The sequence below is a fragment of the Anabrus simplex genome, chromosome 1 (genome assembly GCF_040414725.1).
Source record: "Anabrus simplex isolate iqAnaSimp1 chromosome 1, ASM4041472v1, whole genome shotgun sequence".
NCBI classification, from domain to species: domain Eukaryota; kingdom Metazoa; phylum Arthropoda; class Insecta; order Orthoptera; family Tettigoniidae; genus Anabrus; species Anabrus simplex.
The window spans coordinates 1,477,076,804-1,477,094,830 of NC_090265.1; positions in this window are offsets into that span (position 1 = coordinate 1,477,076,804).

An 18,027-nucleotide genomic window follows, 5' to 3' on the forward strand; every position below is an offset into this window, starting at 1 on the left:
GGTGGGAGGGGGAGTTTTCATTCTGGTGAAAGAAGAATTTGTAAGCTACGAAAAAGTTAAAGATGAGACACATGAAATTCTAGGTGTAAGGCTCATTTCTAAAGATAATAGGCAACTTGATATATTTGGAGTGTACAGATCGGGAAAGGGTAGCACTGATGCGGATGCGGAATTATTTGATAGGATAGTCAGCTATGTGGGAAACGACATGGAAAGAAATGTGATTGTAGCGGGAGATCTGAATTTGCCAGATGTAAATTGGGAAGGAAATGCGAACGACAGGAAGCATGACCAACAAATGGCAAATAAGTTAATATGGGAAGGACAGCTGATTCAGAAAGTGATGGAACCAACCAGAGGGAAAAATATCCTGGATGTGGTGCTGATAAAACCAGATGAGCTCTATAGGGAAACAGAAGTAATAGATGGTATTAGTGATCATGAAGCTGTTTTTGTGGTAGTTAAAAATAAATGCGATAGAAAGGAAGGTCTTAAAAGTAGGACTGTTAGGCAGTACCATATGGCTGATAAAGCAGGTATGAGGCAGTTTCTAAAAAGTAACTATGATCGGTGGAAAACGGTAAATAAAAATGTAAACAGACTCTGGGAAGGTTTTAAAGAAATTGTTCAGGAATGCGAAAACAGGTTTGTGCCTTTAAGGGTGGTAAGGAATGGTAAAGACCCACCTTATTATAATAGAGAAATAGAGAGACTAAGAAGGAGGTGCAGACTGGAAAGAAATAGAGTTAGAAATGGCTGTGGAAGTAAGGAGAAATTGAAGGAACTTACTAGAAAATTGAATCTAGCAAAGAAGGCAGCTAAGGATAACATGATGGCAAGCATAATTGGCAGTCATACAAATTTTAGTGAAAAATGGAAGGGTATGTATAGGTATTTTAAGGCAGAAACAGGTTCCAAGAAGGACATTCCAGGAATAATTAATGAACAAGGGGAGTGTGTATGTGAGGATCTTCAAAAGGCAGAAGTATTCAGTCAGCAGTATGTAAAGATTGTTGGTTACAAGGATAATGTCGAGATAGAGGAAGAGACTAAGGCCAAAGAAGTAATAAAATTTACATATGATAACAATGACATTTACAATAAGATACAAAGGTTGAAAACTAGAAAAGCGGCTGGAATTGATCAGATTTCTGGGGATATACTAAAGACAATGGGTTGGAATGTAGTACCATATCTGAAGTACTTATTTGATTATTGTTTGGTCGAAGGAGCTATACCAGATGAATGGAGAGTTGCTATAGTAGCCCCTGTGTATAAAGGAAAGGGTGATAGACATAAAGCTGAAAATTACAGGCCAGTAAGTTTGACATGCATTGTATGTAAGCTTTGGGAAGGCATTCTTTCTGATTATATTAGACATGTTTGTGAAATTAATAACTGGTTCGATAGAAGGCAATTCGGTTTTAGGAAAGGTTATTCCACTGAAGCTCAACTTGTAGGATTCCAGCAAGATATAGCAGATATCTTGGATTCTGGAGGTCAAATGGACTGTATCGCGATTGACATGTCTAAAGCATTTGATAGGGTGGATCATGGTAGACTACTGGCAAAAATGAGTGCAATTGGACTGGACAAAAGAGTGACTGAATGGGTTGCTATATTTCTAGAAAATAGGTCTCAGAGAGTTAGAGTAGGTGAAGCTTTGTCTGACCCTGTAATAGTTGAGAGGGGAGTTCCTCAGGGCAGTGTTATCGGACCTTTATGTTTTCTTATATATATAAATGATATGAGTAAAGGAGTGGAATCGGAGGTAAGGCTTTTTGCGGATGATGTTATTCTCTATAGAGTGATAAATAAGTTACAAGATTGTGAGCAACTGCAACGTGACCTCGAAAATGTTGCGAGATGGACAGCAGGCAATGGTATGTTGATAAACGGGGCTAAAAGTCAGGTTGTGAGTTTCACAAATAGGAAAAGTCCTCTCAGTTTTAATTACTGCGTTGATGGGGTTAAAGTTCCTTTTGGGGATCATTGTAAGTATCTAGGTGTTAATATAAGGAAAGATCTTCACTGGGGTAATCACATAAATGGGATTGTAAATAACGGGTACCGATCTCTACACATGGTTATGAGGGTGTTTAGGGGTTGTAGTAAGGATGTAAAGGAGAGTGCATATAAGTCTCTGGTAAGACCCCAACTAGAGTATGGTTCAAGTGTATGGGACCCTCACCAGGATTACCTGATTCAAGAACTGGAAAAAATCCAAAGAAAAGCAGCTCGATTTGTTCTGGATGATTTCCGACAAAAGAGTAGCGTTACAAAAATGTTGCAAAGTTTGGGTTGGGAAGAATTGAGAGGAAGAGCTGCTAGACTAAGTGGTATGTTCCGAGCTGTCAGCGGAGAGATGGCGTGGAATGACATTAGTAGACGAATAGGTTTGAATGGCGTTTATAAAAGTAGGAAAGATCACGATATGAAGATAAAGTTGGAATTCAAGAGGACAAACTGGGGCAAATACTCATTTATAGGAAGGGGAGTTAGGGATTGGAACAACTTACCAAGGGAGATGTTCAATAAATTTCCAATTTCTTTGAAATCATTTAGGAAAATGCTAGGAAAGCAACAGATAGGGAATCTGCCACCTGGGCGACTGCCCTAAATGCAGATCAGTATTGATTGACTAATAAAAAACAGTAGCCTATGCTTCAATTGTACCAAAAATATGTTAGTAGCCTACATACCACAATCATCCAACGTATCATACGTCAACAATCACATGAAACACTCAGCGGTATATCGCAGATAATCTCTACATGCAGTCTTAAATTTTGAGGTTGTCTTAGCAGCTGGAAGTGAATTTCAAATCCGTGACACAGTTATAACGAAGGATTTATTATACATAGAAGAGAGGTTGACGGTAATAGCGAGGGAAGTGCCAGATCTAGTGTTAAAAATATGGAATGAGGACAAGAAATGGAATTTTAAAGAAATGTATTTGGATAGATTTTCATTCGGAGTGTTATATTTCAACGGAAGTACATAAAACTTCCGTCGGCTGTCGGATTTCAGAGCTATGTATTTAGGGGTCATGTGAGCATCGTAACTCAAGTTAAAATCAAATCGAAGGCCAGAGTTCAATGCTCGTTCCAGTTGCATAGTTTATTCACGAGTCGAATCGACGAGGACAACGTCACAATAGTCAAGTATTGGTGGTATCAATGTTTGGAGAATGTTTGTATTTATGTCGTTTCAGCGGATGTAGCGCTGCATACATCTTTCTACGTGTATTTCATACGTGTGCTGACCAGTCGAGAGTTTCAGTCAGGGTCATATCTAGGTTAGGATTCGTCGTGCTGACCACACGACACCTCGCAATCTGCAGGCCTCCGGGCTGAGCAGAGGTCGCTTGGTAGGCCAAGGCCCTTCAAGGGCTGTAGTGCCATGGGGTTTGGTTTGGTTTGGTTTGGTTTGGTTTGGTTTGGTTTGGTTTGGTTTGGTTTGGTTTGGTTTGGTTTGGTTTGGTTTGGTTTGGTTTGGTTTGGTTCATATCTAGGTTCTTGATTTCTTTACTGAACGTGATTACGGTTGCATTTAATATCACTGAAGGACTACAATAATTTTTATTCATAGCATATAATAATTTATGAGAAGTGATTATAATTGTTTTACTTTTTTAGGGTTGAGGAGACCGAGTTTCCACTAGCGTACACAGTGAGTTGTTGAAGGTCGGTAGTAATATCTCTTCTTGCTTTCGATGTATATAACACGTTTCTTACGATCTTTAAGATGTGAAGGGAAACATTCTAAAGCTTCAGTTAGCGAAAAATAATGGAAGTTTTTAATGTACGGATATTTATCGTACCAAAGTACTACTGAAGTCAAGAAGTGTGGGTATAGTCACTTGTCTTTCGTTCATTCCTAGTCTGATGTCTTCAGTCACTTCGAGCAAGGTAGTTGCAGTGCTATGGCTCTTCTTGAAGCCAGATTGTAGTGGGTCCAGAAGAGAATGAGCGTATATGTATTTCAGCATCTACTAACCAGGGACAATGGAAATGTGATGGTAATGGGATAGGAGTTTCGAAGCTGGGTTTTTAGGAAGTGGAATTACATTAGCGTACTTCCAAATTTTCGGCAATATGTCGTTCTTGAGACAATAATTAACAACTCCAACTCCAGATACACTGACCGACAGAGCAAATGCAACACCAATAAGGAGTGGTTCGAAAGGGATGAAAGTTGGGGAAAAAACAGAGACGGCACGGACGAATAATTGATGTTTATTTCAAACCGATATGCAGGTTACACAATGCGCACGGCATCGACTCAGTAGGATGTAGGACCACCGCGAGCGGCGATGCACGCAGAAACACGTCGAGGTACAAAGTCAATAAGAGTGCGGATGGTGTCCTGAGGGATGGTTCTCCATTCTCTGTCAACCATTTGCCACAGTTGGTCGTCCGTACGAGGCTGGGGCAGAGTTTGCAAACGGCGTCCAATGAGATCCCACACGTGTTCGATTGGTGAGAGATCCGGAGAGTACGCTGGCCACGGAAGCATCTGTACACCTCGTAGAGCCTGTTGGGAGATGCGAGCAGTGTGTGGGCGGGCATTATCCTGCTGAAACAGAGCATTGGGCAGCCCCTGAAGGTACGGGAGTGCCACCGGCCGCAGCACATGCTGCACGTAGCGGTGGGCATTTAACATGCCTTGAATACGCACTAGAGGTGACGTGGAATCATACGCAATAGCGCCCCAAACCATGATGCCGCGTTGTCTAGCGGTAGGGCGCTCCACAGTTACTGCCGGATTTGACCTTTCTCCACGCCGACGCCACACTCGTCTGCGGTGACTATCACTGACAGAACAGAAGCGTGACTCATCGGAGAACACGACGTTCCGCCATTCCCTCATCCAAGTCGCTCTAGCCCGGCACCATGCCAGGCGTGCACGTCTATGCTGTGGAGTCAATGGTAGTCTTCTGAGCGGACGCCGGGAGTGCAGGCCTCCTTCAACCAATCGACGGGAAATTGTTCTGGTCGATATTGGAACAGCCAGGGTGTCTTGCACATGCTGAAGAATGGCGGTTGACGTGGCGTGCGGGGCTGCCACCGCTTGGCGGCGGATGCGCCGATCCTCGCGTGCTGACGTCACTCGGGCTGCGCCTGGACCCCTCGCACGTGCCACATGTCCCTGCGCCAGCCATCTTCGCCACAGGCGCTGCACCGTGGACACATCCCTATGGGTATCGGCTGCGAAGCCCGATCACCATACCCCTCGTAATATCGTCTGTCTGCTGGAAATGCCTCCGTTGACGGCGGCCTGGCATTCTTAGCTATACACGTGTCCTGTGGCACACGACAACACGTTCTACAATGACTGTCGGCTGAGAAATCACGGTACGAAGTGTGCCATTCGCCAACGCCGTGTCCCATTTATCGTTCGCTACGTGCGCAGCACAGCGGCGCATTTCACATCATGAGCATACCTCAGTGACGTCAGTCTACCCTGCAATTGGCATAAAGTTCTGACCACTCCTTCTTGGTGTTGCATTTGCTCTGTCAGTCAGTGTAAATTAATAGATGGGCACTTCTTTCTCATTTCTACCTCCATTGATTACAACTACATATACTATAGTGCGATTTTGTTGAAAACGTTCTTCTATGTGACGAAGACGAGTGACTCAGCAGGTGGTGTAAGGTCAGAGTAGGAACGGTCGTGCGTGCAGGGAAGGCATTACTTGGTCTTGTATTTCTTGTCCAGCCTCAAACCAAAGATCATCACTATCATCATCATCATCAGAAGCAGCAGCTTACTTACTTACTGCCGGCGCTACAGCCTATGTAGGGCCCGGGCCTTATCGACCATATTTCTTTTCCAGCTATTTCTCGATGTCACCAACCCTCTCTAAATCCTCACCTCCAGTATTCTCAGATCATTCTCCACATCATCCAGCCCTCGCAGTCTCGGACGTTCAACAGAGTGAATTCCCTCAGGTTTCGTTTCCAATACCATATTTGGGACTCGTTGCATATCCATTCTCTGCACATGTCCTAGCCACTGCAACCCTCGTATCTTAATGTCTGCTGCGATCGGCGGGTTCTTATAGAGTCTATACAGCTCCTCGTTAGTTCGAATATTCCAAGTGTCATTGTTACATATCGCACCATATATATACTAAAGCACTCTGTATTTCCATATACCTTAAAGTACTCGTAACGTGTTGTGTTAGCGTCCATGTTTCAGAGCCGTATAAAACTACGGGTTTTATAATTGCTTTATACACTATAACCTTCAGATACCTCGAGGTAAGAGAGGTGCGCGAAAGATTTAACAAGCTATAGTAGCACCTATTGCCTGCTGTTATTCTCGTCTTAATTTCTGCTGAAACTTCATTTTCTTCGGTTACGATTCATCCCAAGTATTTGAATTGATCTGGTTTGTATACCCTTCGAACAGGTCCGTGCCTTTCCACCTCATCCTGTTTCTCGTATTTAGCATATACTTACTTTTCTCTTATTAATAACCAGACGAAAGGAGCCTGCTGCCCCTTCCAGCATTTTATAACCATCATTCAGGTGACTTCTGCTCCTCCCCAGCATGGCAATATCATCAGCGAAAGCTAAAGATCTGGGTTTTTCTATTAAATATCGTGCCACCGGGGTTAGTTGGCAACTTGCCTCTTACGGCCTCCAGTGCAAAATTAAATAATATTGGTGATAACGAATCTCCTTGCGTAATACCTTGTAACGTTTGGTTTCCCACTTATGTGAGCGTACGTGGAAGTACGCTAATGTAATTCCACTTCCTAAAAACCCAGCTTCGAAACTCCTGTCCCATTACCATCACATTTCCATTGTCCCTGGTTAGTAGATGCTGAAATACATATACGCTCATTCTCTTCTGGACCCACTACAATCTGGCTTCAAGAAGAGCCATAGCACTGCAACTACCTTGCTCGAAGTGACTGAAGACATCAGACTAGGAATGAACGAAAGTTTATATTAGCCAAGTAAATGTTAACCAAATTTGGGGGAGGATGTTCAGATATTTTAGGTTAGCTAAAACTACCGTGTGACGTCATAAATACTTCATGACGCTAAGGCACACATTACCAGTTGGATCGTCAAACGCCAACATAAGAACGGTTGAATAATAGTAAGTATTCAGCCATCGAGTTGAGTGAAATGCTGTAGTTCAAACATATATTCAAAATCCTCGCCACATACATTCAAAATTCTCGCCAAATTCTCTAAATATCCATTGAGATTATCACAATGAGAAACGAACCGAAACCAGGCCTTAAACACGACAGCGCAAGAAACGATGGGTTGGCAATACCAGAGTGTGTCTTGGATCTACATAACATATGATATTCCGAGGATTAAAGGAATGAAAGGGAGTGTAATCTTTAAGAAGCGTGTAGAAATTTGACTTAAAACATACACTAAATTATGGTGGCAATAACAAATTTGGATGTAAACTATGATCCTAGATAAATATTTAAGACATGGACTCAGTCCGGGACACACAAAGTACAGTGATTTGAAACAGGTACAATTATTCACAGTTAAAGGTATACAAGAGAAATTACATTACTTTTCTTTTTACCAGCCTCTTTGGACAAAAGAGAAAATCTATAAACAAATCCCCTAGGGAGGATAAATTAGACTAGATGAATCGTATGATTCGTAAGTTTAACAATCAAGGAATATAAATCCTACATTTACAATGTAGGGTTTCCCCACGACCAGTACACGGGAAAGTATAAATTACTTTCTTACGGAAAAACAAAGACAAGAGCAAGGCAGACGCACAATCAAATACCAAGGGGAGACGGACGGGGGGAAGGAGAAGGGGAATACTAGTACATTTACAATACAGTACCGGTCAAAAGTTTAATACCACATTAAAAAATCATGTTCCATCTAGAACCTAAAATTGTGCTACTAGACCTCTGTAGTTTTTTCCTTAGCCCTCGCATCTAATATAGTATACGTCGCATGATTTCAGTGATTTAAGCCAAGTATTGTATAAGTTATACATTTTTAACTGTTGTAAGGTCACATCAAAAAGTCAACATTTTTGGAAATATTATATACTATATACTCTAATTGGTTTCAAGAAACACCGCCAAGATTATTTTATAGACTTAGCAATAGTTGGGGGTCATTTCGGTATAAATAGAAAAATTCCGAAAAAATGCGGCACTAACTTTTGTGCTTTTATTTTTTGTTTCAAATCAGCTCTAAAATGGTTAGTTTTTCCTTATTCTTGTCATAAGTCTCAGTGTGAGATATCACCATCAGAAATGTGTTCTTGGATGCCATCCTCAGAGTACAAATGAAAGTATCAGGGCAGGTAAGTTTGACGCCGATAGCTCGTCCTGAGACCTTGGGCAATACATGACAAAGACAAAGAAAAATCAAGCATTTGGCCCTGGTTCGAAAACATAAAACACGCAAAAAAACGGTGCCGCATATTTTCAGAATTTTTATATTTATACTAGAATGGCCCCCACCTATTCCTAAGTCTACAAAAAATCTTGGTGGTGATACTTGCAACCAACTAGAGTGTACAGTTCATTAAATTACCAACATTTTTGATGTTTTGGTGTGACTTCCAAGAGTTAATAATAATTTCGTGTGGCTATTTCTAGCCGAGCGCAGCCCTTGTAAGGCAGACCCTCCGATGAGGGTAGGCGGCATCTACCATGTGTAGGTAACTGCGTGTTAATGTGGTGGAGGATAGAGTTATGTGTGGTGTGTGAGTTGCAGGGATGTTGGGGACAACACTAACACCCAGCCCCCGGGCCATTGGAATTAACCAGTTAAGGTTAAAATCCCCGACCCGGCCGGGAATCGAACCCGGGACCTTCTGAACCGAAGGCCAGTACGCTGACCATTCAGCCAACGAGTCGGACCTTCCAAGAGTTAAACATTCATAACTTCCACAGTATTTGAACTAACTCAATGAAATCAAGTGACATATATCCTACTAGATGTCAGAGCTCAGAAAGAAAATTACAGAGGTCTCGTAGCACAATTATAGGTTCTAGATGATATTTCGTGATTTCTTTCCGTGGTCCTAAACTTCTGACCGGCAATGTATTAAAATTCTTATAAAAATTCCAAAGAGAGACAATTACCCTATTAAAATCAAATACGGAAGTGGACACGAAGTAAGACATTTCAGGGAAAAGGGGGATGATAGCAAGATTAAATTATTTTTATTTCAAAATAATTCATCAAAAGAAGTCCACAAGAACCAAAGCTTTCACAAACAGGACTTTTGTTACAAGTTTTATGATTAATAGTCCACCGATGATCGTGGAAAATGATAGAAGTTGAGAGTTCATTCCAAGAATAAGCGCTAGCGATTTGCCAAGGTCATAATGATTGCTCCTGTTACAAGTGCGCTGCCTCAGTGAACGTTTCAGAAAAATTAAAGTTTGGAGTCATTTACCAGGTTATGCCTGTGAAGTGATTCATTCCTTTCTTTCCCCCCAACTTTCGTATATGATGAAACTTATACGGAGACCAGCTCCCAGGATTAAAACAGCTTCCACTCCATAACCTGGACACACACTATTGACGAACTCACCTTTTACGAAAATATCGCAGGCTTATATTGTGGTCGTAGGGCGAAGAAAGTAGGAGCAATACACACGTCACAATATTTTGGACGGTTGAGAAAAGTTATTTCATGACATCAGCGCAGGGCCAAAGTTGCCGGCAAGTGAGTAATCTGTGACTGACAGAAAACACGCTCGGAGGTGCAACACGGGGAGTAGCCAATAACGCCGCGGCAAACAATCGATGGTAAGTAAACTGCTACAACCTTCATGGGTCTGAAAAGCCTCCGAATATCTGTCATTTTCCTTCATTCTACTCCTGGTGTTCTTCAACATCATTTTTACCACTCTTATTTTGATAGTACTCCCAATTCATGCAATGTATCGAAAAGGCGAGGCCAAATAATATTGTCATAAGCTACTTTGAAGTCGACATGTAACTGATGTATTGTTACATTGTAACTCATAGAATTTCTCCATTACCTATTAACCTCAGGGTAAGAATCTGATCCGTTGTTGCTCTTTCTTCTCGGAAGCCACACTCATATTCATCAACAGCGACTTCCACACAAGGTTTCAGCCTCTTCTCAATATCTTAGTAAAGATGATGCAGGAAGTATTTAGTAATGATTGTCGCAAATCGTTCCGTCCCCTCTCTTGTGGAGTGCTACGATTATGGAGGTGTTCCAACTTGTCGACATTATTTCATTATTCTAAATCTTTCTAATCAGTCTATGTACTTCCTTTAATTGCTCAGTGCCATCATATTTAAATACTTCGCTAGATATCCTATCCTCCACCGCAGCTTTATGATTGTTCATTTCCTTAATGGCTTCATTCACTTCTTCCACGATCGATTCTTCACCATCATTATTATTCTCACATTGTTCCTCATTTTCCTCCGCTTGTATTTCTTCTGCATACAATGGTTCCTTGAAGTATTCTTCCCATCTCTCAATAATCCTGTTTTCATCGCCAATCAGATTCCCTGCTCTATCACTGCACCATATAGTACGAAGTTGCCATCCCTATTTTATTTCCTTTATTCCCCTGAACATTCTTCTAAGGTCACTTACATTTCCACAGTCCTCAAGTTCCTTCATTCTATCCCTCTCTAAGGCTCTCTTTTTCCTTCTACAGGCCTTTTTAGCCATACATCTCTTGGTCTCATAATTCTGCCTGATAAGTCTTCCTTCGTGCTGTAGCATCCTCTTCCTTGCCATGTTTCGCTCCTCGATAACCTTTTCACATTCATCATCAAACCTCGCCTGTGTCCAGTTTCGATTCCATCGTCTGCAATATTCATCTTTCCATTAATTTCTAATGCACTTCAGTACGGTCATTTTCATTTAAAACTAGAGTTCTAATTTTTCTCTGAAATTTTATTCCTCTTCATCAGTAATGATAATGTCCACAATGAACTTACACTCCTTATCTAACTGTTTGCATTTTGTGGTAGATATTTTCTGTTATCATCATCATAAAATGGTCCTAATCTGTTCCTCTGTACACCTTGACCTCTGTTATATCTAGGGACGAGATTTTGTCTGTTTGCCAATTGTATTCCTGTACAGAAACGTAGGACTTTGGAGTATATAAATTCGCTCTAGGCACTTTTTAGCAAGAATTAGTTAGTTTTATTGTGCCTAAAGACACCTATTTCAGGGCTTTATGCCTATTTAACACCTTTTGTCAGTCGTTTAAAGAATCTAGTTTACTTTCTATGCAATCTATACTGGCTAGTGTAGTGAAAATAATTATTTTCTTAATTCTCAACATCTGTTTACCCCTACTAAAAATAAAAACAAGTTTAAGAAGTCTCCAGAAATAACGCGTCAAAAATTTTCTTCAGAACAAACAAGGAACAATTGTGACCTCGAAGCTTTCTAACCCCCTCACCACCAAAATCACCACCCCACTTCCTAAGATGATACGCGAGAACCAATCAACGTTGAACTATATTTTACACACCCATATCTTCTACCTCCCTCACGGAGAGGATTGTTTAACACCATGTCATGAGATCGGGTTGAGATCTACTTTGGAGAAGTGAGTTTAGCAATGCATAAATAAAAATTTCCTACTAGCTACTGGCTGAAGTAATGGATTACTGGAGAACTCAACTTTGCTATATATGGAAGGGTAGTCTTCTGCCAACCTTGCAGTAAAGAGGTAAGTTCATTTATCCCTTTTATCTCCTTGTGATTGAGGACTACGGTCGCATTTCGTTTTAGCATTTAAAGGGCTATTCATTTGTGTATTGTGGCGAGTTGTTTTGTTGCAACGCTATATAAGCCGTTGTCTTTCTGAAATTTGCATCGTTAAATGCAAATAATCACTTAGTTACTGGACGAGGAGCTAGAACACTACCGCAAGACCACCGCGGCGGCCTCTTGTCACTGTGTTCCATTTCCTGTGAAAATGAGATTTGCAATTTCTAAAACTCTTTTTAAAAACATTCGTGAATAACTTCTCCAGCACCATGTCTAGGATCTAGTGAACTCTACACAGTACTGCCAAATTATAACTGAAAAGCCTCTAAGGGCATATTTTCATGTAAATAACAAATTAATTCCCTTGTTCCCACTTAATAGCGAAATACTTTTGGAAACATTATCCTCTCCATTCGTTTTTTTCTTTTTGTGTGAAACAACTGCATGTATCCTAAGCATTATTGTCAATTACCCAACAATAGAAATAAGTTAAGGTATATGAACATTGTACCTTAAATCATTTTTATTTTTCAGATCAAACGTGAAAAAAGTACCACATAGGTCAGCACAAAATTACAGATATACACCTGAAACGAGTGCATAAGGCGACAGCGACCAGCAACAATTTACTTCATATCTGTGCTGCGATTGTGGAAACCAATATCCCACTGCAAAAACTGGAGCATTCAGCACTTAAGAAAAGCCATGGCATACCCATCAGTTCGATCAGATTTGGCGTTCCTGAAGACAAGCCGTCGGGAGCCACCACAGAGTTGGAGAGGAGTGGCATGCACATTGTAGAGTCCATTAGGATTGTGAAAAAAAGCTAGGGAAAGTCTTGAGCAAACATCTGGGAAAATAGCTTCTATCAGGGCAAAACTTGATAGGGCCCTGCAGCGAAATCCAGGTTGTAAATAGATAGTAAAAGGAGCCAATATGATACAACGTTATGTAGGTGAAGCAATGGACCTAAAACGAATTGAACTGACTTAAAGTTTTGGTCCATCAGTTCATGTGACGTTGAGAGATTTTCATTATACAGAAACTTTCTTCATGACAGCATCTAGCATCTAGCCATCTAGCCAAGCAAGCCATGACCTGCCCATCAGTTCGATCACATTTGGCAAATTCATCAAGATGCCTGGAGCCACCGCAGGGTTGGCTAGAAGTGGCATATCCATTATGGAGTCCATTATGGAGTCCATTAGGATTGAAAAGAAGTTTGGTGAAGTCTTGAGCGAACATTACTGCAAAACTACACTGATGCATCTGAAACGAGTGAAGAAAACTGTATCAACGCAGCCTTTCTGTAACCCCTCTGTGAACTGCGACCAGCAACAATTTATTTCAGATCTGTGAACTGCAATGGTAGGAATCAACAACCCATAGCAAAAACTGGAGCGTCCAAAGAAGCCAAGAAAGAGATGTCCTTGAGTAAATACCTGGGAAGGTAGCCGTTTTTAAGGAAGAATTCGATAGGGGGCTGCAACGAAATCCATATTGGAAAGAGAGAGAGTAAAAGTAGCCAATATACTACAAAGAGAGGTAGGTGAAGCAGCAGACCTAAAACCAAATGAACTGGCTTCATTGAAGATTTTTCCTATCGTTAGTGAAAATGTTCACTTGAAATACTCCCCTTAAAAGTTTTTAAGCCCCATTACATTTACATAGCCTATGGAATAGACTATATTTATGAAGTTCCGCAGGTTTTCACAATAATTACGAATTTAACCTGGAAATATTGACAAGTTGTTAGTTTTAAATTCCTTCCATAGCGGTTGAGTGTACTTATTGAATTATAAATTACTTTTTACTGCCTGTTTGACACAATGGTGCCTACTTATGTGCATATTTTTTCTCTCTTAGTGCCTTTCTAACTGCTTTAGTGCCTGTAAATCTTGACTCTAGTTACAGCTGAACCATGCCTTCTTTCGCCAGAACATGATTGATCACACCGTCCGGGTACTTCCATGTACCTTTGAAGAAAAACTTTATGTGGGTATAACAACATGCCACACATATATTGATATTTTTGCTAACAGCAAAATGTAGTAACCTCAGCCCATTTTTATTGCATTCTTCATGCAAACTATGTGCCCCACATTTGGTCGGAAAGCCGTCTCCCTGCTCAGTTTAGCATCCAGATAGCCAAGAATCATTTTTACACCATAAGTTGCGTTCCAGCTATTCATAAAATGAGTCCTTACGCACTTCGCTCGCCTCCTCTGTTGGGGCATGCGCACAAATACCGTCAGTTTGAACATTTTTATTTTTATTTTTATTCTCAATGTGCGCATTCTACCATTTATTGGTTCGACGTCAGAATCGCTGGCTTATATGTTGTGCGTACAAGGAAGCTTGCTCCAAAACTAGTCGTTCCACTACTACTACTACGAAACATCGTAAAATCCCCTGAGTCCATTGTGCAGGTCTTCTTCCACCTCCTCATCTCCTGCAGTGCTGTTATTCCTATTTGAAACTTTCTAAGCTGGTCCTTCAAGTTCCTGAATGTACCCACCCTTCCCAAACTCAGTGCACTTCGTGTAACAATTCTTAGTTCACTTTTTCTTTTCTTATTCGTCACCTTGTCAACATTATAGAGGCAGTCCGATTTCCACGTATGTTCAACATTTTCGTGACTATTTATTTGTTATACCTGACCGGACAGTCATCCCTGCACACAACTAACAGAGGGGTTGCCCCTTTCCGGCCTTTTGGATGGTTCCCTTATCTGTCGGGCTGGTCTCGTAGCTTTTGTAGGATCCCCTGCAAACTACAAGGCAGTAGGTTGTGACTGATGGTTCCTCCGCCCTTTCTGCCATTGAGGCATAAACAAACGCCCTCCTCCGCCTTCAAAGCCGTTAGCCACCTAGTACACTGTGTGTCTGGTCCGCGAAAGCTATTTTATTTCGCTCAAGTCCTGCGACAAGCCCTATCAGCCACCTGGGAAGCTTCACATAGGAGAATCACCTCTCCCTCTGCTACGACAGCGTGGTAAGTTCGTGGCAGAAGCAGTAGAAACAGCAGCATACACTAAAGTGAAGTCGGCCATGATCCAGTTCCTTCAACTCGCGTGACACTTGTAGTTCATTTCTTGTTAAAATAACTGTAGTCTGATCTTCTTCTTATTCTTCTTATTCTTATTCTTCTTCACCTTCTTCTTCTTCTTCTTCTTCTTCTTCTTCTTCTTCTTCTTCTTCTTCTTCCAAAGATGTTACGAAGAAGCTGAACCATGCCATGTGACAGACTAACAACAAGCGTCCCCTTTTCACCCACCTTTCTCAGTACTACATTGTTGCCTTTCATTTCTGGTTTCCTAGTCCAAAATGTCCATTTTTTTCCAAACAAGAATTTTTACAAATTGTTTATAAATATGTATGTTTAGTCAGCAGTTGCTCTTAGGCATTGTTATTCTTCTTTTGAATTCAGATATGCCTTTGTTATCGTGAGCTGTATGTTTCAAGGCAGAAAACTGAATCATCTTTGATTAATGTTGTCTTTGATTAACCTGATAACTGATATATGTGCTCGATTGGGCTCAGATACCGTAATAACGACATTCTTTTCACATTAATTTTGAGTTTTCATTTACGTATTTTTTTTCTCCAAAGACATTAAACATTCCGTTCATTCCCTATGCTATTTCTGCCATTACGGCGATGTCGTCGATAACTTGATTTTGATGATGATGATGATGAAGCTCAACTTGTAGGATTCCAGCAAGATAAAGCAGATATCTTGGATTCAGGAGATCAAATGGACTATATCCCGATTGACCTGTCTAAAGCATTTCATAGGGTGGATCATGGGAGACTACTGGCAAAAAATTAGTGCAATTGGACTAGACAAAAGAGTGACTGGATGGGTTGCTATATCTCTAGAAAATAGATCTCAGAGAATTAGAGTAGGCGAAGCTTTATCTGACCCCGTAATAATTAAGAGGGGAATTCCTTAGGGCAGTAATATTGGACCTTTATGTGTTCTTATATATATAAATGATATGAGTAAAGGAGTGGAATCAGAGGTAAGACATTTTTCGGATGATGTTATTCTGTACAGAGTAATAAATAAGTTACAAGACTGTGAGCAACTGAAAAATGACTTCACCGAGCTCGATAGCTGCAGTCGCTTAAGTGCGGCCAGTATCCAGTATTCGGGAGATAGTAGGTTCGAACCCCACTGTCGGCAGCCCTGAAAATGGTTTTCCGTGGTTTCCCATTTTCACACCAGGCAAATGCTGGGGCTGTACCTTAATTAAGGCCACGGCCGCTTCCTTCCCACTCCTAGCCCTTTCCTGTCCCATCGTCGCTGTAAAACCTATCTGTGTCGGTGCGACGTAAAACAACTAGCAAAAAAAAAAATACTTCGATAATGTTGTGAAATGGACAGTAGGCAATGTTATGATGATAAACGGGGTTAAAAGACAGGTTATGAATTTCACCAATAGGAAACGTCCTCTCAGTTTTAATCACTGCGTTGATGGGGTGAAAGTTCCTTTTGGGGATCATTGTAAGCACGTAGATGTTAATATAAGGAAAGATCTTCATTGGGTCAATCACATGAATATGATTGTAAATAAAGGGCACAGGTCTCTGCACATGGTTATGAGCGTGTTTAGGGATTGTAGTAAGGATGTAAAGGAGAGGGCGTATAAATCTCTGGTAAGACCCCAACTAGAGTATGGTTCCAGTGTATGGGACTCTCACCAGGATTACTTGATTCAAGAATTGGAAAAATCCAAAGAAAAGCAGCTCGATTTGTTGTGGGTGATTTCCGACAAAGGAGTAGCGTTACAAAAATGTTGCAAAGTTTGGGCTGCGAAGAACTAGGAGAAAGAAGACTAGCTGCTTAACTAAAGTGGTATGTTCCGAGCCGTCAGCGAAGAAATGGCGTGGAATGACATTAGTAGACGACTAAGTTTGATCGGTGTCTTTAAAAGTAGGAAAGATCACAATACGAAAGTAAAGGTGGGATTTAAGAGGACAAATTGGGGCAAATATTCGTTAATAGGAAGGGGAGTTAGGGATTGGAATAACTTATCAAGGAAGATGTTCAATAAATTTCCAATGTCATTGCAATAATTTAAGAAAAGGCTAGGAAAACAACAGATCGGGAATCTGCCACCGGGGCGACTGCCCTAAATGCAGATCAGTAGTGATTTATTGATAATAATAATAATAATAATAATAATAATAATAATAATAATAATAATAATAATAATAATAATAATAATAATAATAATAACAATATATGGCTGCGTTATACTCTCCGTACCGTTTGAGGATTTGGCTCCGGATATAATTATATTGATGTTAGCACGGACTTCAATTGAAATAATGTTACAGTATTTCCCTTCAGTTTCGAGTTAATCTATACCTGTGAGATTTTTCTTCAGTCAGTCGAAAATTATTTCGGGATAAAATAAATTCAGAAAATACATGAAAAAGAAGCCAGTACATATCAGATTATACCTGAAAAACATACCATGCATTAAAAACAATCCGTCTATGTGATGTAGTGGTTAGTGTGATTAGCTGCCACTCCCGGAGGCCCGGGTTCGATTCCCGGCTCTGCCACGAAATTTGAAAAGTGGTATGAGGGCTGGAACAGGGTCCACTCAGCCTCGGGAGATCACCTGAGTAGAGGTGGGTGCGATTCCCACTTCAGCCATCCTGGAAGTGGTTTTCCGTGGTTTCCCACTTTTCCTCCAGGCAAATGCCGGGATGGTACCTAACTTAAGGCCACGGCCGCTTCCTTCCCTCTTCCTTGTCTATCCCTTCCAATCTTCCCATCCCCCACCAAGGACCCTGTTCAGATTAGCAGGTGAGGCCGCCTGGGCGAGGTACTGGTCATTCTCCCCAGTTGTATCCCCCGACCCAGAGTCTGCAGCTCTAGGACACTGCCCTTGAGGCGGTAGAGGTGGGATCCCTCGCTGAGTCCGAGAGAAAAACCGACCCTGGAGGCTAAACAGATAAAGAAGAAGAAGAAATTAAAAACAATGGCATGTTTCGTTCTTAAAAGAACATCATCAGATTCTATCATCTCACGCTTTTAATAATAATGATAATAACTATTATTATTTTTATTGTGATTATTAAATTTCTTTACGATTTGTTTTACGTCGCACCGACACAAATAGATCTTACGGTGACGATGGGATAGGAAAGGGCTAGGATTGGAAAGGAAGCGGCCGTTGCCTTAATTAAGGTACAGCCCCAACATTTGCCTGGTGTGAAAATGGGAAACCACGGAAAACCATCTTCAGGGCTGCCGACAGTGGAG